This window comes from Oxyura jamaicensis, chromosome 10 (genome assembly GCF_011077185.1).
Source record: "Oxyura jamaicensis isolate SHBP4307 breed ruddy duck chromosome 10, BPBGC_Ojam_1.0, whole genome shotgun sequence".
In the NCBI taxonomy this organism is placed as follows: Eukaryota; Metazoa; Chordata; class Aves; order Anseriformes; family Anatidae; genus Oxyura; species Oxyura jamaicensis.
Window position 1 is genome coordinate 1,123,373 of NC_048902.1, and position 14,749 is coordinate 1,138,121.

Below are 14,749 nucleotides of genomic sequence, written 5' to 3' on the forward strand. Positions count from 1 at the left end.
AGATATATCAGCATCATGAATTTTGTCTTTTAACAGAGAACACCAAATTTTTGCATTGCACTTGGCATTTGAACTATCAAAGAGAAATAATGTAAACAGCATTCAAATCTTTTAAGACTGAAGTGCTTAGTATTCTTCCAGTTAGCAGCATGTTAAGAAGTTTCATTTAAAAAGTGTGATTTTACCAATTAGCTCATCCTACTCAAAGACACACATACCGTTGGGAAATGTGAAAATGGTTTATTAAATCAAAAGATATGACTGCACTTCAGCTAGCACATGGGCATTAGAGATCACATATTCCCTATAGATTAATCCCCATGGCATCACAGGCTGATTTGGCTTGCCAGTATTACATTAGTAAAACATCTAATCCAATTTAGAACAGGCCAGGAATGTTCCATCCATTATGGTATTTCTAGTGTCATTAGAAGCAGACTGATCAAATAAGCGTCCTAAATCAGCCTGCAGCATACAAGTAAATCACTGTGACTTGCCCCACAAGATTTATTTTATTTTTTTTTTCAATTAAAGAGTTTTGAAAATTAAGGGAAAAAAAATAGACATGTCAAAAGATGGAAGCTCTCCTCTGTGTGATTTTCATTTCTGAATGCTTGCAGGCAGCAAAATTTCTTGGTATTTCAGTGCATAAGATTCTTCACTGTAAGGTAGCAGTACAGAACACCATGGATTTAAAGATACGAGAGGCTCCTTATTCTGCAGCAAACATGTTTTTAAGAAAAGCAGTAGGAAAAAACAAAATAAAACAATAAAACAAAACAAAACAAAACACCGCCACAATAAACAGTAATAAACAAAGCAGGTTGAATGAAGGCAGAGCATGATACTACTCTCACAAATAAAATCTGTTGAACAAAATAGGAGTAGCCATAGTAATAAAATCTATCAATCAAATATATTACAAAGGTTCTGATAGAAAGGGTGAAAAGAGAGACCAAACTTTTTATTCACAGAAAATGAAAAACACTCAAGTGCATTACAAAAATAATATTTTAATTCCAAACTGGTATACCTGAAAGGAAAACAGTTCTTCAATAAAGTAGTAAATATATGAATAAAGTGCTGGCAATTTCAGAAAAGGACTAGGCTGCAGCTTGGAAAAGCTAAGAATCAAACCGAATAAAAGAATCAAAATGGCATGTAACCTTTGCAGCTCTCTGAGACCTGTCACGTTCTACCAGCCAGACCGTGCAGGTCACAGCCACACTGTTTAAGCTATCACCCATAAAAAAAGAAATGCTGCACAGATGCAAAAGTCGGTGAATACCTGCTCCTGTTCAACAGCTAAGGGCTCTCATGAATGTGTGTTTCACATTTGTTTAACGGTGAAGTTGTTCATCTGTCAGTCAAACAGCTCTTAATCTTGTCTGGACTCCATGCATAACTGAGTTAGAAAGGAAACTATTGATCCATTATGCACTAACTATGGAAAAAGTTACCCCGATACCCAGAAGTGCCGAAATGGACCTGGCAAGGATTGTTTTCACTGCAAATTGTTACATATCTGGACCAAAGACAGTTTTGCAATAAAGAAAAGCATGTACAGACCCAGGCCATGACCACATTCTTGTAAAGTGCACAGATGTACAATTTTTATGTTTTATTTTTTGGAAATTCCTCTTTCTTGTATCTTCCTTCCCACCTCCCTGAAAATACTGAAAGTTTGGGCAGCTCAACTTAGATGGTTATGGGAGGGGATTTACAACCCAAAGAAAAGTTTCCAGGTTTTTGTTCATTTAATGAAAACAGATCTTTACTTTTGAAGGAAAACAAACACCTTCTGTGAAAATAAATAAATAAATAAATAAATAAAAAGGAACACCTCAATGAGTACTTAATTTTCTGCTAGAAAAAGTTGAAGACAATTTTCAACACTTTTTTTTTTCTTTTTAACAAAATTCTACTCAAATTTCTTTTCAAAAATTAAATCCTTTCACAGCACTAAATTGAAAAACATTGAAAAGCGTTAATTCAATTAAAGCAGTCTCAATTGAATCCATCTGAGAGAAATAAAACAGGAGAAATCCCAGCAAACTCAATAATCCACCCTTGAACACAATGACAAACTTGCACAAAGTCTCTGCTCTTGTTTATCCACATCCTTTTGATCCCAACAGGCCTGGCCCTGGCAAACCCTTCTCAGCAGGACATGGAAAACCACACTCAGGCAGCTAGCACTTGGGAAATCTGTTCTACCCTTTGCTTACACTGGGTGTAGCAGTGCCAAACATGATTACTGTTATTAATAGAACAAACCCGGATGGCAGCAGTAAATCATACTCCTTCCAAAGCTGATTATTTGTCAAATGTTTATCAGTGTAAATGAAAAATGTACCTGATTAACAAAATCCAAAGGCTTGTTCTGAGGTAAAAAGGCCTCAGCCTTACAATTTCTCTAATGAACTTCCATTTTGTTCCACAGTAGAAGACATCAGATTTACCAAATGAAATTATAAAATTTCTGAACCAAAGTGCAAATGCTTTGTAGAAATAATGAGTAAGCACTAGACTGAATTATGGCCACATGTTGCCTCCCTATGAAACAGCAAGTAAAAGTACAAGAGTCACATTTTATTTTTGCCTCTTTTGCAAGGCAGAGAAAAATTCTTTTACTTTTTTTTTATTTTATTTTTTTATTTTTTATTTTTTTTTTACTTTTTCCTCTAGCTTGGCCTCTCTGAGTTGGAAGAACATTAGGTGAGGATACTGGGGAGAGGGAAAAAATCCTTCCTTGTACCTCAAGAGGCAGGTACAGACCCCCCTTTTCGCTGTCCACAAGTGTTGATCTTACCTGTGTACCAACTAGTGCTTCCTTGGCAAAAGTCTGTTTTCCTTAACACATTATGTAAATAGAGTCATCTCATTAATGATAGGCTCTGGTCTGAGACACTGACAGGATGATAGAGACACAGAGAGGGAGGGAGGTTCTTCTGATTGACAATTCTGCCTGCTGCTAACTAATCTTCCGTATAGCAGTGACTTCCTGGGCATTGAACAATCAACCTGATGTCTCAAGTAAATGCCCAGAGATCTAAGTGGGTGAACCCAGACCCAAATGTTCAACCCTTAATCATCAGACCGATGGGGGAAGGCAAACTGTGATTTGAAGTCTTGTCGTTATAAGAATGTAATGGGAACTACATTGAGTACTCACCCATAGGATGAATTCTCACTGTTGATTCTTCCCAGCTGCCAATGAAGTTTGACGGAGCTGCTGCTGGTCCTCAGCATCTTCAAAACTTAAAATCACAATGACAAAAGGCAGGTATCTGGCAAAGAGAAGACACAAATTCACCGATCACATTAGTGAAGAAGGAAAAATATTTCTTGGTACAGAAACAAATAACACTCCACCAGTTTGTTTGTTTGTTTATATAGTGGTTACTGTTCTAGCAAAGGAGACAATACAGAAATAAAAGTAAATTTTCTTCTGACATGAATTCACCTAAGTGAGAGAGTACCAGAACAGGACTTTGTCTTGCATCTATAGTACCATGAAAATTATCACTTACTGATGGATTTTATTTACAGCATGTTGAAAGGAAAACTAAAGGTTGCGATGACTGAGCTTACATCCCCCAATATCTCCAAAGTCAATTGTTTCCCATGGGAAAAGAGGCAAAAATTATAATCCTACACACATCGTTAGTGTTGAATTTTACTTGTAATGAACAATATTTTGCTTACTACAGATGCAGCTTCTCTAAGGAGTCAAGGTGTACCAGTGGAATGTTTCAATTGCTCATCTACAATTTTGTTAGCTCCAGTATACTCAAACTACTAGTTGTCCTGAAAAGGCTATGCTGGGTTTGTGCAAGGGGAGCACACAGACACTTTTTGATCAGTCAGGCAATTTCCTGGGGCAATGTGCTGATCAACACACTGAGCTGAAACATCTGCAGGATAGAGGATTGTGTCTGAAAACCCTGTGTTTGATGCCCATAATTGTGACAAAGTCATTGCATATTCTGTTCAATGCTTTTTCTGTTTCAGCACTTTCTCACTGTACAAAGAAGCTCCAGCAGCCTCTTAAATGTGGTTGGTAACTCAAAGTACATTTGGGAAACCAGCCAGAGAGAAAGGCTTTTTTTCTGCATGTTTTGCTGCATTTCTGTAAAGTGACAGAAAAATTAAAGATGCACATTTACGATCTTTGCTGGGTTTCCCCTAAGGAAAAAAAAAAAAAAAAGAAAAAGAAAAAAGAAAGCGAGCTTGAAATATATATTTTTTATCATTAATACTGTTTACATTAGAGAGGCTTAAAGCCACTTAAAATCTGTCATGTTGCTATCTAGGTAGCTAGTTTTAAAGATGTATGCCATTAACTTTTTAAACTGTAGCAATGTAAATGTCTACTCTATCTCAGAACGGACTCTGCAGAGCTGTCAAAGACACCTTTCCTCTGTGCTAAACATAATTTGAAAAATGCTGCAGGCCAAAGCATTTCCTGTTCTTTACAAAGCACTGTGTTCTCAACACCATGCAGGCAGGAAGAAGACTAAAGCTGAGACACAAATGCCATCAACCCTGGTAGCAGAATTCACTAATCCTGGTTACGGAGGAAATTCATTGGAGACCGAAGACCAACTGAGAGACAAGACACCTTACTGAATGAATAGGGAATGCTAAATAGAAAACTGTATCTGAAGCCCAGTCTCTCTCTACAAATATCTACTCTGTATAGCAAGGTACCAGAACGGACTATCTAACCTTAGTCTCTGTGGGTCTCCAGGCATTGCTTCACCTGCATAAAGCAGCTCTGCCAAGAAGTATCATCAGCACAGTTAGTGTTCTGCCCAGGTATATCCACTTCATTTACTCCTTTACAGTTTTCTCTGTGCCTAATCTTATGAAACCTTTCTGTACACTGGCCCAGGCCCTGTTTAAGGGGTGAAGGGTGCCTCTTCTTTGGTCAGAGCCTGCAGTGGGGATGCTTGTAGCATTTCCTTTGACAAAGTGTCTTTGATCTTTCTCAGCCTGAAGAAGGCATAGGGAATAACCTCACACTTCTTAAAGCAATACTCTCAGCTGCTCAAATGTTATATAGAACTTGGGAAGAGCCATACTAACACCAGAGCAACCTTTGCACACCACTGACTATCATTAGCTAAACTCAACATTGTCAGTGTTTGCTCATGTGTTCTGCATAGGTCTTCATCTGGGACGGCCAAGTGCAAGAACACCTTGTCTGTCTTTCTGAATGGCTGCAGGGGGAAGTAAGTGCTCAGCTCAACCCAAATGGGCAAACTGCCTTTCAGAAGGTGCCAGCATTCCCTAGGCACTGAAGAGGCTGAGCAGGGCTTTTGTGTGATTCAGTCACTTGGGTTTTCATCTCCGGGTACAGAATTCTTTTTGATGGATCCAAAACACTTCCAAAATGAATGAGCTAAATTTCCAGGCACTGTAACTGACCAGGCATTTTCCCTGGCAGCAAAATCCCTCTCTTAGCTCTGCAGACAACGTACAACATACAAGATGGTCCTCCATTGTTTTTACAAACTGGGTCACGATGACATAAATGTTTGGAAAAAGTGGTGAGTATCAGGTCTTGGTTTTTCATCCTGCTTGCACCTCCCAGCTGTCAGAGGAGAGTCTGCTTCTCTTCTGAATATAAGGGCTGCTGGTTGCCAGTGCTTTCAGTAAATGCAGAGGAGGCTAAAAGCCATTTGTGCACATAGGTGAAAGTACCTGCATGGGGATCACAGACTGCTTAGCTTTAGCAGCTTATAAGGTTTCTATTTAAAAACAGTCATTTAAAATACTTATGAGTGCCAAATGATTTCTATAGCCTTAATTACAGCGATCACGTTAGATTTCTCTTTTTTTAAAAAAAAATATTTTTTAAATTGTGGAATATATTTAGTGATGGGGCTCGAATCTTAACAGAAAAAGGAAAGAAGGAAGGAAGGAAAGAGTAAAGAAAGAAGGGAAGAAAGAAAGACAAAACAATAAAATTTTATAGGCTGATCCAGAGCCACTGGAATTGATTAGAAAGCCTTCCACTGACCTCAGCACACTTTCCTATCAAAAAATGTTGTCCAGAACAAGCTTTACAGCTAAATTAGAAAGCCCAGAATCATGTAATACAGAATCTAGTAATACAGAGATTTCAACAGATATTTTATTAGGGTCAAGCTAAAAAGATGCTGTTATAAACCTATTGATCTCCTTACCTTTCAAATCAAGATGTGTCAATGGGAGGAAAAATGACAAAGGAGCTCTGTCAGTGAAAGGGAGATCCAGAGCTCCCTTATGGGAGGCCACATGTACTAATCCCGTTTGTCTCGCTTGCAAAAGAATTCTTCAAAGTTAAAGCACTCTAGGGATTTATTGAGCACTTTTCAGTCTTCAACTGGATTTAGCAAGTGAAGCAGTTTCAAAGCCTCTAGATTAGTACTACACAATCAGTCTCATATAAACGGGCATGACAAGGCGCAGCGTGATGTTTCAGGCAGTGACAGTTTACATGTTTCTGAAGACAAAGGTACCATTCCACTTGCAAAACAAGGATGAAAAGATTGTTCTACACTTTTGTGAGTAGAATTGCTTAGGAAGACGAGGGTTTGCCCTGCTGCCTGTTGTCAGATGACTCGTACTGCACTTGTGTTCATCACAATGATGTTAACAGGATTGGCAATGCTTAACAGCTTCTCTACAACTTGGATTGAATAGTTAGATTTTTAAAAGGTTAGAAAGAAGACCTGCACAGATACAATTTAGGGCACATTTATCATAAAAAAGATGCTAAATTCTGTTGCCCGTAAGTGTAACTAAATATACTGGAGCCTTCAGTGGGTCAGGATTTCACTGTGTGATCTTCGAGTACCAAAGATTTTCTCTAACGAGAAGAGCTGAAAGAAGCTTCTGAAGATAAAATAACCTATGTTATCATTCGCAGCCACTATTACATTTTGTGTTCCATGTCTTGGGCAGAGAAACTTAAGTTACAGTAGAAAGAAAAAGGTTCATTTTTAGAATTGTTTAAAAGAAAGAACTATGAAATTGTGGAGTATATATATATATTCATCTTTCAAATTTTAAAAAGGAGAACTTCATAATTAAGCAAAGTGGTTGGTGGAGAGGCATTAACAAAAAAGTTGACATTTTCCTTCTGTTTAATTATTTCCCCCACATTTTCAAACCGTGAGAAGTTCAACCACCTCTACCTGTTACCTGGACTCCTAATCAAGCACATTAATACTAAAGTAATATATCTATTGCCTGCAGTGAAATACTCTAGAAAAATAACAGGGGGAGAGAGGTATTTAGCTCTTCAGTCATACAGTAAGATTTACTGTAAGACCTATTTCAGTATACATTCATTTAGGCAAGTAGGGAATCCTCTAGATCCAGGGGGACATTGGAGCATGATATTGCCGAGCACTACTAACACGATACTTCATATACGTGGCACTGGAGCCGGTGCACAAGTCAATGGGTAGAACCAAACAGTCCACAAGTCAATGGGCCAGAGTTATGGCCGGTTGGACTGGCGCAGCAGTCAAGAAGAGTGATCTCAGAGAGATCTTCATACAAAAAAGGTTCATCTCTCCCTGGGTGTACTGTCTACATATAGAGTTACCTTACCATTTATACCTATGACCATTAAGATAATGTTAATGTGAATTGTATGCATCTTGCCTCTGCTTTGTTACAACTCTTGGGTTTCAAAACAAGCTCAAAGAAACATCATTCTGAAAATACTGCCCGTCGTTCGAAAGACTGAAATAATCCTATTGCAGTATTATAACACAGTGTAGTTTAACTATAATAGTTCACTGATTAGCAATCAGACTAGTTTTTACAGTGTATTTCTATGAGTCTATAAACACACTTGACCTGTGGTTTAAGCTGATAGCTTACAATAACAATAATGTGCAACAAGCAGAGTTACTAAAGGCAGAGCTTGCTGATACAGCTAGGGATCCTCCATCCCTTCTGACAGCAAATACTTCAGCAGAATTCCCAGTTGTGCAGGAAGATTTGGACTTTGCGGGTTACTTCATTTTTGGAAAAGCAATTAGCTGAAACATTAAATTATTTCCACCCTTGGGTATTTTATACATAAAACAATTTGGGATGGAGTCAGGCTTGCAGATGGTATCAGTAGAAGTGAAACTTTTTCATTTTCCCTGGTTATGCTTCTGCAATCAGATTGACAACAGTAGGATTACAGAAGTAAAACTAAGAATGAAATTTGCATACTCACATATGTGTTAGTATCTTTGAACAAAACAGCCAACTGATGGTTAAAATTACCATTACCTGCTTGTATTTATTCACAGTGCTACAGTGAGTTTTTGAAGAAATATGTTGACTAGGCTGTCTTGGTTAGGTGAAGATTCACAGTTGCAATAACACTAGAAATAAATACTTGTTTTTCAACTTATTTTTCAAATGATTATGAGCATTTTGTACATCACTCTCATATGAGTGAAAGGCACGATGCAAAATCACTTTTGCCAGCAATTTCAAATAAAGGCTCTGGTTTTAGGTAACATTATAAACGTACAGTGAACTAGGACAACATAATAATATGGCATGTCAAATTTACTTGTAGCTGTAGGCAAAGAAAAATGAAGAAAGAAGAATAGCTTCAACATAGTATTATAGCACAATAAAAATCTGCTCATTAAGTTTCATAAATTCCCTTACAAAGTTTAATGCATATGTTTACATCACTAATACAGTCTGAAGCCTGTGTTACCAGGCTTTCAGCTGGAAATTGCTTCACTTTACAAATTTTCATCTGAAGTCCTTTAAACAATTATGTCAAAATAAAGGAACTAATTATAAGCATGCACAGCATTCTCCCAGCTTCCTGAGCATATCTTTATTATTGGGAGTATGGTTTGTAAAACCTCAAAATCAGGTTGTCACACAGAGATTAAAGCTGGGATTTTCAGCATAAGCTAAGGGAGTTAGGCACTCAACTGGTTTGGAATTTCAATGAGTCAGGAGCATTCATTTCCCTTAGGTTCCTTTGAAAATTTCACCATAAATATTAACTACTAACTTTTAACAAGCATTTCGTCATTGGTTTCAATTATCTCAAATATGCCAATGGCTACATCCTTTTCTCACAAAGGTCTTTTCCCATGAGCAATTTTTGGGGGATGCTGTTATATACATAGTATCACAGAAAGGATCTCCTTAGTTTGCCTCACTATTCAGGTCCAGCAGAGTTTACATATGCTGTTTATTGCTTAGGTCTTTTATGCTCTCTCTTGTACCTCCCCAAGATGCTCTATGTTAGGAGCAACATCCAATTCACTTCATGTATTTTGACTGATATTTTACTCAGAGAGAAAACATGGGAAAGAAAAGTCAGAATACAGAAGAACAAGAAGGTATGGATATTCTAATCATTCCATGAAACCATGCATCCTGCAAAAAGTCAAATGCTGACTCTTGACAAAAGTATTTAAATGAGCTCCAGTTTCACTTTCATTATATATTAAAACTACTTTTTTTTATACCTTTCATTTTTAATTCCAGCATTACTGCTCAGCTTTAACACCTTGAAATACGTGTGATTCCAAGCAATACATGATGCAGAGAGCTGTAGATTTGTATTAGAAGCTGTCTCAGTTGCTGTGCCAGACCAGTACCCGACAAAGTGCCCTGTGCACATGTGCAATGATTTATGCAAGTTGCCATGCAGTTTTGGAAAGTCAAATATAACACAAATTGTATTTGCATGGATATTATGCACACATAAATAATAGTTGTGTATTGCTCTACTCTGCCTTTTATATCAGTGAAGCAACTTGCTCTTGGAGTGAAGTTGGCCTCAATATAGTACTTACTCATGTAGAGTGAAATGCAACCCCTTAGCATATCTGATGCTGATGTAGCCTATTCTGCCTTCATCTCCTTTTTTTTAATCTGTTCCTCCTTTCTCTTTCCCAGAAGTATGCTGTGAGGCATTGGTGCCACTGAGAGCACTCAGATTTGTAACTGGGGGATGATGAAACCACGTGCAAACACCACTCTGCTTGCCCTCAGCTCCTCTGAACTCAAGTTTCACCCTTCACATGGTGAAGTATCAATATCTCATCTGTAATAAGAAGGTATTGATCCTGGTTTTCTATTCTCATTAGTTTAAAAAATAATAATAACAATAATAAAAACTAGTAAAAACTGCTTCTGCTGAATAATATTCTTGTTGATTGCTACTATTCTTCCTCTCTTCCTCTCCCCAAGTCACTCCATCAATTTATGAATTGTAAGACGTAATTTTTCTTATCCTAATATTTCTTCCTTTTGATTCCATAAGGGGCTTGAGGCTGTGTCTCACAGTCACAGCTTGCAGTTCTTACATGTGTCTTGCTAAACATGAAGCAGTTTATCTAGCCCACAGTCTGGAAAAACCCACAGTGCCAATCCCCTACAAATTGGTTTACAAGTATGCTTTGTTTCGTTAATTGTGCAAGCTGAAGGAGGCTACCTAATACTACCCTAACAGCCTCAGTTTACTTTCTCTTATGATAACGTTACGATAGAACCAGATATACATGTCCCTGTACGCTTTATATTTTCATAGAGTACTACTGGCAGGAGATTTGTGGCTGCTGCACGTACACCGTAACCAATATTGCAGTGGGAAGACAGTTTAGACTCTTGGTAATTCAGCATATCCCCACTAAGTCCAAATAATTGTATCCGCTTATACTAGGGATAAAGTTTGCTTTTTGGAAACTATACAGAAATCAAATATTTGCTTTGATATTTGATCCTTCCATAGGTTTATCCTGTTTAAACTTGTAACTGTGACAACATAAAGAGGTAACAATATAAAGATAGTATTACAGAGCATGGCACAATGAGAAGTGAGAAAAGCTGATCAAACATATTTTAGGTTAATAACAGAATCTATACATGATTTTACATTCTGTCAGCTCCAAAACTGACCAAGCTATTCTCTGTTCTCCATGTTTAAACATATTTCAAGGGAAATGGTGTAAATACTGAAGAACCACCTTGCCTGGACATGAGATAGCAATCTGCCAGTACATACGATTGCCACAGAAAGGAAGATAAGAAACTTCTCCCCCTTTCAATGAGGATAAGACAGGACAGAAAATATAAGCCTTATCATGCATCAAAAATTATTTAGCTAACATAAGCAAAAGTTTCCTAGCTATTAGGACAGCGAGGCATTAAAGGAACTACTTAGAAGGGCTGATGAGCTTTTAAGAACAAATAAGGCAAACATCTGCCAGAAACACCTCAATATTTATTTTTGTCCCTGCACAGGGATTTGGGTAATATATTTCTCCACATCCCCTCTGGGTATGATTCTATGATTAATAAACTGATCACATGCTAAGTAGGTGTCTTAGACGAGGAAACTGCAACAACACAACATAACAAGGTTCAACATTCTGCTTTTGTACTGCCGCACGTGAAGTCCCTCAAAGGCAACAGCAGTGCTAGGACCGCACTATGTGTAGCAGCAGAGCAGACCATCAGGGATGTCCTGCAGAGGTGCTCTCAGAGCTGCAGTGACACCTGCCGTGGGCTAAGCCTGCCCCTCCATGGCCTGGCAGATATTCGCAGGAGCAGCGGCGCTCTGAATCCGTTACCTTCTGCTCTGCAGGTGCAGCAATCTGCAACTCAGAGATTCTTTGGAGAGCTGTGGTAGGGCACATGGCATTTCTGCCACAGCGTCTTTGTAACCTCCTGAGCTCTACTGTAGCAAAAATACTCTGAGTGTATTATGCTCAGGGACCTGGCAGAGGGGATGTACACCTTTGCAAACTAACTGAGAGAACAAGTCAACTATGAGTAGGAGGCTATTGTATTAAATAGGAAAAAAAAAAAAAAAAGGAAAAAAGAAAAAAAAGAAAAGATAAGATCTCAGAGGAGAAGAAAATAACAGGAATATTTAGGTAATTAAGGTGATTTCAGACAGTCTAGACCAAGATTTTCATCCTCAAATATGAAGAGAACAAGCTGAAAGAATCTCAGAAGTGATTATCTATGGGAATTTGGAAAGAGAAGGAGATGGAAGGATAAACACAGTCCTAATATCAAAAAAGCGTATTTATGGCAGAGGCTTGGGGGGGCAAGAGCAGCTGGAAAACCTTATTGAATAGCTTAACTTCAACTTTTTGGGGAATAAAAAAGAAGTTATTGTAAGCACCTGGCAGACGACAAGAAGACAGGTAACAGCCACCATGCATTCTGCAAGAAAAATTATGGCCAACAAATCTCATTTCCTTCTGTGACACAGTAAGGAGGCATCCACCGCAGGGAGAAGCTGTGCTCTGCCCTGGGTCTGGTTCTATTTAAACTTTCACCATGGAGAGCTGCTTTCTAAACTTGCAGATGACACCAAACAAGGAGGGTCTGCAGGTCTGCTGGAGCATTGGAACAGAAATGAAAATGATTTTGACTAACTGAAAAAGTGGTATGGAAAAAAAAAAAAAAAAAAAAAAAGAGCTAAAACTAATCAAGGCCAAATATAAGGAGCAGTGTTTATGCAGGAACAAGCAGAAACAGAAATGCAGCAGTGAGGACAGCAAGAGAGCCAGGTAGCAGATTACAAAATGAGTGTGAATCAACTGCACCATGCTGTCTGCAGAAAGAGCAGCTGCTGCCTGGGTTGCATCAGAGCCCAGTTTTAGCATCTCTTCTGAGCACCGAAGAGAGATGTGGAAAGGCTGAAGACAATCTGGAGAAGGGAAAGGGGAGTGAAAAATGACCAAGAGACCTATGACAAGAAATTTGGGTAGTTCAGCCTAAGGAAAGAAACGGTGTGTATGGGGTGTTTGAGGAATACAGCAGTCTTAAAGCACACAAATGCCAGTTGCCAGGAGGAATGGAATACAGTTTGGGTCCAGATGAACAGGGCATATCATGGTGGGTAATTATAGGAAGGAAGACTTTTAACTAATAGGAGAGACACTAAAGCTTGGGAATACTTTGTCTGGGGAGACTGGAAAGTTCTTGCTACTGGAAGCCCTGAGTATAAAGTTAGGTAAACATCTGTCAGGGCTGACATCACTATCTTGCATATCCTGCTTTGAAGGACACATATGGATTAGAAGATACATGGATGTACCTTTTAGCCCTATTTTTCCTTGAAGGAACTCTATTAACTGGTGTGAGCTTAACCCTTAAAATTTATTTCCACATCTGTCTGTAAAGTCTCCTTCTTCCCCTCTACAGTCCTAACTTATTTCAGATTTAGAGGAAAATATGTCTATTGCTGGCTTCCCAATGAACAATGAGTTCAATGCTCTAAATCTGACAGAATTTTTGTATTTCTATTAGCATAAAACATTTCAAGCTCTTCACAGATTGAATTTAGTCCTTCTTTCAATAATCCAAATTTTAATCCTCATTTCAATTTTCTCTATATTTTGTATAGAATCCCTCAAATGATTTAACACTTAAAGTATTATATGTGTTATAATTTAAAACTCAGAAGTTATAAATGAAAGCAGACTACATCTTATTAAAATGTTAATTCCAGTCCTTTGAGATAATTGTAACTACAAGCAATTGGTTAATGTTTCAGAAATAAACACTGTCAAAAATAATTGAACTAAAACAAGCATATGGACCCCATTCACTTCAGAAAAATGTCAGGAAGGTAGAATTATAGGACTGATTTTTAAGAGCACACATACAGGTAAAGACCTAATACCCATAAACAATATTTCTGCATACTTCTTTATGTATCTATATTTCAAAGTCCAAACTCAAATTTCCCTTCTACATTTGTATATTGAGCTGAAATTCTAAGACTTGCACAACGCTGAGTGATAAAAAACGCCATTCCTGAGTTACCTTCCCATGACTATACAACTGGCACACTAAAGGAAGTACACAGAGCTGGGAGAAACCCTGCTTGTCCTGCCCTGCTCTGAACAGATGATGACCAACCAACAGAGCATTTGGTGAAGGATTTGAGGCTATCCAGGATTACCTCACAGAGGATTGCCTCCTCTTCTCCAGGCTAAACAGTCCCAGCTCCCTCAGCCGCTCCTCTTAAGACTTGTTCTCCAGACCCCTCACCAGCTTCGTTGCCCTTCTCTGGACTCGCTCGAGCACCTCCATGTCCTTCTTGTAGTGAGGGGCCCAAAACTGAACGCAGTACTTGAGGTGCGGCCTCACCAGAGCCGAGTACAGGGGGACAATCACTTCCCTGGACCTGCTGGCCACACTGCTTCTTATGCAAGCCAGGATGCTGTTGGCCTTTTTGGCCACCTGAGCACACTGCTGGCTCATATTCAGCTGACTGTCAACCACTACTCCCAGACCCTTCTCTGCAAGGCAGCTACTATCTCATGACAAGTAAAGTTGAAAATTGTAAACGGATCAAAATTTATTCTTAACAGTACCCTAGACAAATTAATTAAGAAAGCAAACAACACTAAGATGTGTAGGAGGTAAGGTGTATTGCTCTTAAGCCATATTGTTCAACACCTCCATGCAGACTTACTGGAGCTGTTCCCATTCAACATGGCAGCAAATCAGGAGTGCCCCTCACTTTATTCTCATGAGCAGCTGCACTGCAATCAATTACATTACTCATGTGAGTAAGCAGAGGAGAAGCTGACCTTTATAGAGGTAACAATAGATAGTTTCCAATTACTGATAAAGTAGGAGTAGATAAATCAATCCTAAAAAGCACCTTGGATAACATTATATTAAGTCTTCACTATATAAATCAAATCAAATGACATTCCACGGGGGGGGGGGGGGGGGGGGGGGG

At 38.5% G+C, this 14,749-nt stretch overlaps 1 protein-coding gene and 1 long non-coding RNA gene across 2 annotated transcripts in view; one reads left to right on the forward strand and one right to left on the reverse strand.

The window, feature by feature from the left end:
• SEMA6D (semaphorin 6D) overlaps positions 1–3,193 on the reverse strand; it is a 260,446-nt gene extending 257,253 nt beyond the window's left edge. The window contains exon 1 of the mRNA XM_035336037.1: positions 3,176–3,193. The gene's annotated coding sequence lies outside the window, so the exon portion shown is untranslated. The remainder of the gene's footprint in view (positions 1–3,175) is intronic.
• Positions 3,194–5,432: 2,239 nt separating this feature from the next.
• LOC118172256 overlaps positions 5,433–14,749 on the forward strand; it is a 17,241-nt gene continuing 7,924 nt past the window's right edge. The window contains exons 1-2 of the long non-coding RNA XR_004753619.1: positions 5,433–5,555; positions 9,934–10,094. This is a non-coding gene — a long non-coding RNA (uncharacterized LOC118172256). The remainder of the gene's footprint in view (positions 5,556–9,933; positions 10,095–14,749) is intronic.